The sequence below is a fragment of the Fringilla coelebs genome (assembly GCF_963513975.1).
Source record: "Fringilla coelebs genome assembly, chromosome: 3".
Taxonomy (NCBI): Eukaryota; Metazoa; Chordata; class Aves; order Passeriformes; family Fringillidae; genus Fringilla; species Fringilla coelebs.
In genome coordinates this window covers 46701610-46709438 of record NC_140030.1, presented here as the reverse complement: position 1 = coordinate 46709438, position 7829 = coordinate 46701610, and positions in this window count along the sequence as shown.

Below are 7829 nucleotides of genomic sequence, written 5' to 3'. Positions count from 1 at the left end.
TTCAATTAAGAAAATAATTTTCTGGTATGTGGTGACAGCCTAAAATCACGACAGAAATTTATCTTAAATGGTCACCAAAGTAAACACAAAAGGAGTGGGATGTGGGTTGACATTTGGGGTCACCTAGAGTGCACTACAACATCAAGCTCAGCCTCCAGGTTGAGTGAGTCTCCTGAAATGCTGGGGCATTATCTGCCAACTCAGTATGGCTGCCTCTGTTATTTCAAGGTATCTGAAGTGTTTTAGCACTGTGAAATAGTCTGTCTCAATTGGCTTCTGAGCCTCTTAGCCAATTTCTGCCACATTTAATAGGGAGCGCTCAAAGATACTAAGTGCCTGTGAGTTTCATGGAAAGATTTACCCAAGCAAAGAGCGAGCCCCAAACCCACATGCTGAGGAGGGAGAGGTTCTGGTCTCTTCCCAGAGGTGGACAGCTGGCCACCCTGGCCCTGGCAGGGGGCTGGGAGGCCTTCTGGGCTACACAGCCTGCACAAGTCTGGAGGAGAGAAGCATGTGGGGAATGAGGCTGTGTCAGTTTAGCTGCTTGCAAAGCAGTGTATTAGGGAGTGCAGTTAAGCATTCAAAATTATTAGTGAGGCTGGGTAGTAAATTCCTTTCATCATTTTGTCTGTCATCCGAAAATATGTGCTCTAGATTTACCACAGATTTGCTTGGTTTGGGCCAGGGAATTTCATTAAGTAATTCCTGCATCATGTGATGCACAAGGTTGCATTAAATGGTCCAGTGATTATTTCTATTTTTCTGTTTAAACGATCCTTTTCTGCAAAACAATACTAGCAGAGTGAGGAAGAAAAACTAAGCTCTGCTGTTTGGGAAGTACAAAGAGCCCAATCTATTTAACTGCTGGGGCCTTTTTTTTTTTTTTTTTTTTTTTTTTTTTAAATCGAATAACAATTCCCAGGATTCATTGATCTTTACATTAGTTAGAGCATCCTACAAGGACAGGAACCATGATGGGGAGACTGTGAGTAATGAGCTAGCAGCCTAGTGAATCATTTCCCCTAAAGCTTTGTATTTGTAGAGAGACAGATGGTGGGAGCTGTGAAGAGGGAGAGGCAGGAGAAAAGCCGGTTTTTGCAAACAGGAGAAGTATAGAGGATGGTGAGGAAAGGAAAAAAAAAAGGAAAGAAATAATCAGCAGGTAAGGAAGAAGAAGAGGCTGAGAATACACCAGCTGTTTCAAAACTAATGCAATAATGTTAGAATGGATTGGGTTTAAGGGAAAATACGAAAAGGAAATTGCAGAAAACAAGAGCTTTGTGGCTGAGAGAGGGAAAATTTACTAAGAGTAGCCCAAAATATATATTTGTAGATGGCCTCTTCAGTCAGTTATTAAGTGCAAATAACAGAGAAGTAGCTGAAAATATGCAGGACTCCATCCTGCAGGCTGGCAGTGCTGCTGCCCAGCTGGAGCTGCCAAGCTGCAGGTACCCACAGAAGCAAAAGGCATCACTAGGATGGCGACAGGACAAGGGGTTTTTCTCACAGCACCTGTAAATTTGCGAGGGGTGTGTGGGAGAGGAAATCCATTGTCCCTAACATGGAAAGTAAGCAAAGCAAGAGAATTACATACTTAACACTGGGATGAGTGCGACATTAAGATAGAAATAGAGGATTTAGAGACAGCCTGCTTTGGAGGCTTGCCAGAACTCAGATGACATTAATGCATGTAAAGGTTTTGTTATGCAAGTCACCTGTGTGACAAAAATAGGGTTGCAAAATTTTATCCCACAGTTAAGTTAGACCTCTCCAGAGAGGGAGATTCGAGTACAAAGTTAATTTAATAAAGCCTTGTACGGGACAAGAAATGCTACTCTAAGAGCTCATTTGCTCCTGGTAGGGTCTTAAACGCCATCATTTGATGCCATTTAAGAAAACAAATCAGCAGACTTCCTTGCAGCCTCTCTAGGACCACCAGCAAGGCAGGTAATGAAACTGGCTCATTAAAACAGCTCCACCAAAGGGTGCCTTGCTGAGAGCCTTTTGCTCATCTCCAGCCACTGACCAGGCTGCAGGTAGCAGAGACATGGGCATGTCAATAACAGCATCAGTCTGGGCAGCAAACTTGGGCAGTGTGGTCAGGCAGCTCCTCAGTGAGATAAGAAAAGGAGCAATTCCCACCATTTAGGATGCTCTGGGCTGTCAGATGGAGGCACTGGTAAAGCTGACAGACCCCTTGTCTTAAAAGGGAAAGGGATGTGGGAGGGAGGAACTGGGAGCTCTGTGGCCTTGCAGTGCAAGAGGTCCCCTGTGGTAATGAAGTAAAACATGTCTCAAGGGGTTCCCTCACCTTCAGTGTGCAGAACAGGCACACCTTATCTTCCAAAGCAAACATCTCTCTTGTTACACTTTGGCTTTAATTTAACAGGTTCCTCCATGCCCACATCTGTAGCAGTCTGCTAATGTTTTACCTGTATTTGGGAAAAAGATCCTGCCTGGAAGGTCACATCTTTGGTCAGCCTCCTCCTCCACCACCTTTTATCACAATGTTGCTGCAGGGAAGCGCTGCCACAGCACCCAGTTTGCAGTAATAATGGGCTGGCAGAACCCCCCCCCCAGAACCCCCAGCACGGGTCTTCTGCAGAAGTTCCAGGCTGGCACACAGCACATTGGTATCATTACACAGCTCCAGTGTGTCATTTCTCCTAGAGCAACGGATGCTCACACAGTCCCCTCAGCCAGCATGCACCACGCTGGCACACGAACATCTCACAAAAGTCACTTGCAAAACCCTCTCTGAGACATCAGACACACCTCCCCCACCTGCATATCACAACCAGTGCAGGAAGAGAAATGCCTGTATTTATGTGGTATTTGTATTACAAGGTTTTGCTCACGGCAAGAGGTGTTCTCTGGGCTGCAGGGAAGGACATTTGAGCAAGCAGAGGTTCCACTGCCATGGCAGAGGGGTGCTGAATGCTGCTGCCCACACAGGCAAAGCCAAACCAGGCCCTGAGATGCCAGACCACAGAAGAAGGCAGCAGAGTAGCAGCCTGTCCAATCCCCCTCCAAATCAGGCCAAGAATAAGATGGAATTGCTTAGCCCCACTCCAGCCTCCATCGGCTCAGAGCCCAGCCTCAGCCCGATCATGGAACAGTGCACAGACCACCAGCTGTGTGTCCCTGTCTGTGGCCAAGATCACTTGTAAACAAACAAAAAACCATCTAAAGCTAAGTTGCCCAGCCTAACCAGATCTGCCAGCTGGGCTGCATTTCAAGGGCTTGCTGATATAGATGGGACTAAACAAATACAAACACACATACTCCCTGCATCGTGGCTCTGAGCACTGCATGCCACTGCACAGATCCATGCAAACTGCAAGAAATGTCACCAGAAGCAAAGGCAGGCTTTCTTTCTTGTTCTTTATTGAAAAGTATCAGGGACTTCTCCGGTTTCCCGAGGGTGAGAGGCAAGCAGCTGCTTGCCCACCTAACTCTGGCATAAGGGGAATTCCACAGCAACCTCTGCAGACACCAAGTCCTTGGGGCTAATGGACAGATCCAGGGAATCTCAGGTGAAACTTGGATGAACCCAGTGGATGTAAATCCCCCCAGGACTGGCTGTTGTGGAAGCGGGGCCTGGCAAGGAGTAGAAAACTTCCCAGGACCTACTTTGATGGTTGGGCAGATGAAGCCCTCTCTGACTGACTTGTACCACTCTTCTCAGAATAGGAAAATGCACACTGTTGGAAAGCTCCAGAGAACCTCAAATGTGTGGATTTTCTGGGGTGCAGAAGAATGGCAGACCCTGGACAAACATCCTACCCCCCCCCCAATAAACTACTAAAATAGTTAATAACTAAAATTGATTTTTAAAAAATCATTACAAGCACCTGCAGTGAGCTCATTCTGTCTGAATTCCATTCTTGGAATTTTCCACCTTTTTCCTAAGGAATTATATTCTGGAAATACTATCTTGGAGGCCTTCTTCAAAGCTACCTTCCTTTACTTGGGCTGACAGTCCTTACAGCATGTCTGTTCTGGTTTTCATCAGCTACACCTAGTGAAAATCTGATAAATGTGATGCATTGTGACTGCCACGTTCAGCACTGCAATGCTCCTGTGCCAGCCTTGGGATTTCCAGCAAGCAGCAGGTGCTGCAGTCCACTGTTAAAAACGCTGCATTCTTCAAAGGAAGAAATTCAGTGAGAAAGACTTCTAAACAGACAACAGTACTGGGGATTGAGTTGAACATCCCAGAAGCAGTGAGTGCATTAAAGAATCTTTCATTCTAAGGTTAGGAGAGGGAATTGAGCCCAGCTTGGCACTGACCAAGCCCAGTCCAGTCAGTATCTGGTAACATCAGTTCTCAGTAGGTGCTGCGTGCATCTAACACATGTGCAAATGCACACATCCAGATGCTCCTGCCACAGTCCTCCTCCCAGAACTTCCCCCCAAACAGACTGTACAGAGACACTGAAATCTATCCTCAGCACTGAGAAGGCACTAGTGGTTCCCAAATGCCAAACCAACAGCATACAGAGGACAACTGACCACCCCTCTTTACAGCTGACTAAAAATATCCCTACCAGCAATGGTTCCAGATGCTTAGGACTGGCTTTCCCCACATACAGGGCAAAGAATTGTTTGGGAAACAGAGATTTTTTTTTTTTATTCATCACTTTATTACTGCTCTGCTGCAGACAGTAGAAAGTTACCCACTCACTCTTCTGCAGCCTCCTTAGCTAAGAAGCTGAGATAATAGCAAAGTGGCCATTTAGGTAAGGTTGTTGAAAACTTACTGATTAAAAGAAGCACGTACATACAAAAATTACTGATTTTTATGGGTCTATTCTCCTCACAGCCTTACAAGAGACAGTTTTTTCCTTGAAGCACCAGCTGTGTAGAAGCTGAAACAGCAGAAAGCCAGCAGTAAGACTATCCCAAAAGAGAAATGAAGGGGAGCTCTTAAAATAGGCACAATAGCACCTGAGAAGACAGACAGAGTACAATTAAGAAGTGAGAAAGAAGAAGGGAACTACACGGTAATAAAATTGAATGCAGTAGCAAAACTAATCAGCTAGCATAGACTCATCTCTTTTGGTCTCTTTTTTCTTTTTTTAAGAGGTAAAATAACTTAGCACTTACTATTTTTATAAAGAAGAGGAAAAAGAGAAAAAACAGTATTTTCCCCTAGGCTTTTGTGTCCTATTTTAACTTAGTAGTTGGAAACCAACCTACTAAAGCAGCCCAGTCCCTCCTGACTGTCACACTGATGACAATTTGCTGTAGCAGTATACCAACAGTCAAGAGACAGCTGCATCAAGGCAAGACAGGCAGGTATAGAGGTACACATGCAAAACACAAGGAATGAAAACTGCACATCTCAGACCCTAACACTGATCGATGTAGTCAAGACTCCTTGCTCACTCCAGGCTGGAGTGAATTATTCCCAGGAGTAATTAACAGGTTGAATTTTAAGCTCTGGGCTGGATGGACTTGGCATTGCAGAGACAGGTTTCACCACTCCCTCAAAGCAGTGCCCGGACAGTAGTGTGAATTTTGTGACTTGCTTTACTGGAGATATACAAGGGGAAAAGCACCATCCTCATCAAAGCAGGTTATCATTTTTCTGTTGCCCATATTTCTCAGTTGTGTACACTTCCCTGGTTTTAATGTCTTACAGAGTAGCTTTGTCTAAAACAGCCGATGTTCCAAGGCCCAACTTTCCAGACCCCAGCTTTTTTCACTACAAAAAAAAAGGTTCATCCAGGGACCCACATCAAGCTCAGCCTGTGCATCCCTACACAAAATCAACACTGGATGTGGTGTGACCTTGTACTGCCTTCACATGATGTGAAATAAGAGGTGTAGTTCAGCAGTGCTATTGTATGGAGAGAGGGTGGTGCTTGGGCAAAACTATCCAGTGCATTTGTATTTTAAGTATGGTCTAAGCCTACATCTGTGGTGATGCCCAAATTGGTCTTTTGCAGAGGGCAAGAAGACGATGAGACACTGTCTGTGAAACAGCATTTTTGAGAAAATCCAGAGTGCCAGGAAATCTGGTGTCACACTCTTTGTGGCAGAGCTCAGTAAAATGAGGAGTCCTTGACCTACCTGCTCCCTACAACCAGGACATTTCTTAGGTACATCACAGGGAAAGGCATTTATCCTACCAGACATAGGGGGTACAAGCACAGGTTGCAAACAGCATTTTGCAGCTCCAGGCCTGTCAGGCAAGTCTCAGTGCCTCAACCCCTTGGTGCACATGGGGATTTAGCAAAGGCATTTCATATCAGCCCAGCTATCAGCTCTGACTATCATGCTGAAGTTGTGTAAGATGTAAAAGCATGCTTTCAGTTCTGATTTCCCTTTTCTCTCACACGCTCCCAACCTCTAAACAAAAGAAGAATTTTTCATAATTTTTTGTGTGTTGCCTGAATTTTACAACATTAGAAGCAGCTATGTAGATACAGCTGCCTTGTGCCTCATGCTGAATACCAGAAGGCTGTTCTAACGAAGAGCTTACAGTCTGACTCTATCTGGGATTTGAGTGGCTAACTAAAATCCTTTGCAAATTATCACTGTCACTTCTTTGTAAGCCCTGCTTCCTTTCTTTAGGTCTGAATTCGGACTGGGGATAATGAACTTCCTGTATCATGGACTGGATACAAGGAAACTCATTGTACACTCACCAAGGAAGAGGACATCAGTAAGTAGCTCATGAGGCAGCTCTGAAGGGTCTTATTAGAATGACTTATTCTCCGAGTTTCAGTGGTTTGATTAAGTGCATCATGTGATAAACACTTATAATGAACTTCTTCAGATGCTGCCAGGGAAAACCCAGCAGATAAAATGCAGAATCTCGTGGCATTGTTCTCTGCATAACAAGCTGATTACAAAGATGGAAAAATCATGCAATTCACTGGCTTCTCCCACTCAGGACAATACAACAGTGTTATACAATTTTCTCTTTGCTGTCTCAGATTAAAGTATCCTTGCTACTCAGTCCAGTTCAAACTAGTGCAATTTTTCTCCTACCAGGCAGATTACAGCTAAATGTAACTACTTGCAAGAAAGTCTAGTCATGCTTCTGAATGATTTATTTCTTATTAAAGAAAACAAAATAATACAAACAAACACGGTTACGGTTAGAACTAGATGATCTTTAAGGCTGCTTCCAACCCCAACCTTCTATGATTCTATAGGGAAAAAAAAACCAAAGAACTAAAAAAAAAAAAACCACACCCAACCAAAAAAAAAACCCCACCAAAAAAAAACCAAAACAAAACTTAACATAAGCTCACAAGTAACATAGACTAATTTGGTTTGTTTAAGAACAGCAGGCCATAGTTGAGAGCATCCCTTGCAGTTTTGGCCTGGCCAATACCTGTAGGACCAATGAACCAAGGTAATACATCAGCATCTGCTCTGCTCTCTCCTCACCCCCAGTTTGCAGCTTCATTTCTTCTTCTCAGCAGCACAGCCTCTCTTCTTTACTCTCCCAAGCTGTCTGTGCCTACAAGCTACAGCACCTCTGCAAAAGGCATCCTGGTTGTGGCAGAAGCATGGGATGTATGCACTGGTTCCTGTCCTGTTAGCCAGCATAAATTACAGCACTGCTTCTTTAAGGCCAGTGCTATATCCCTGGCTCTGGTGTCAGCTGGAGCAGGCAACTGTTTCAGCTGGGTGTGGAAAAGATGTCAGGAAGCACGAAGAGAGGTAAACAAGTGCTGGACTCTTAAGTGAGATAATTGGTATGACTTGGGACCCTTAATTCAGTAAAAGGTTAATGAGGGCATCCCCTTCCTTTAAGCTAGGTACTGACTGGTTTTCCCTCAGTCCAGATGCCAGACTTTACAGAGCAG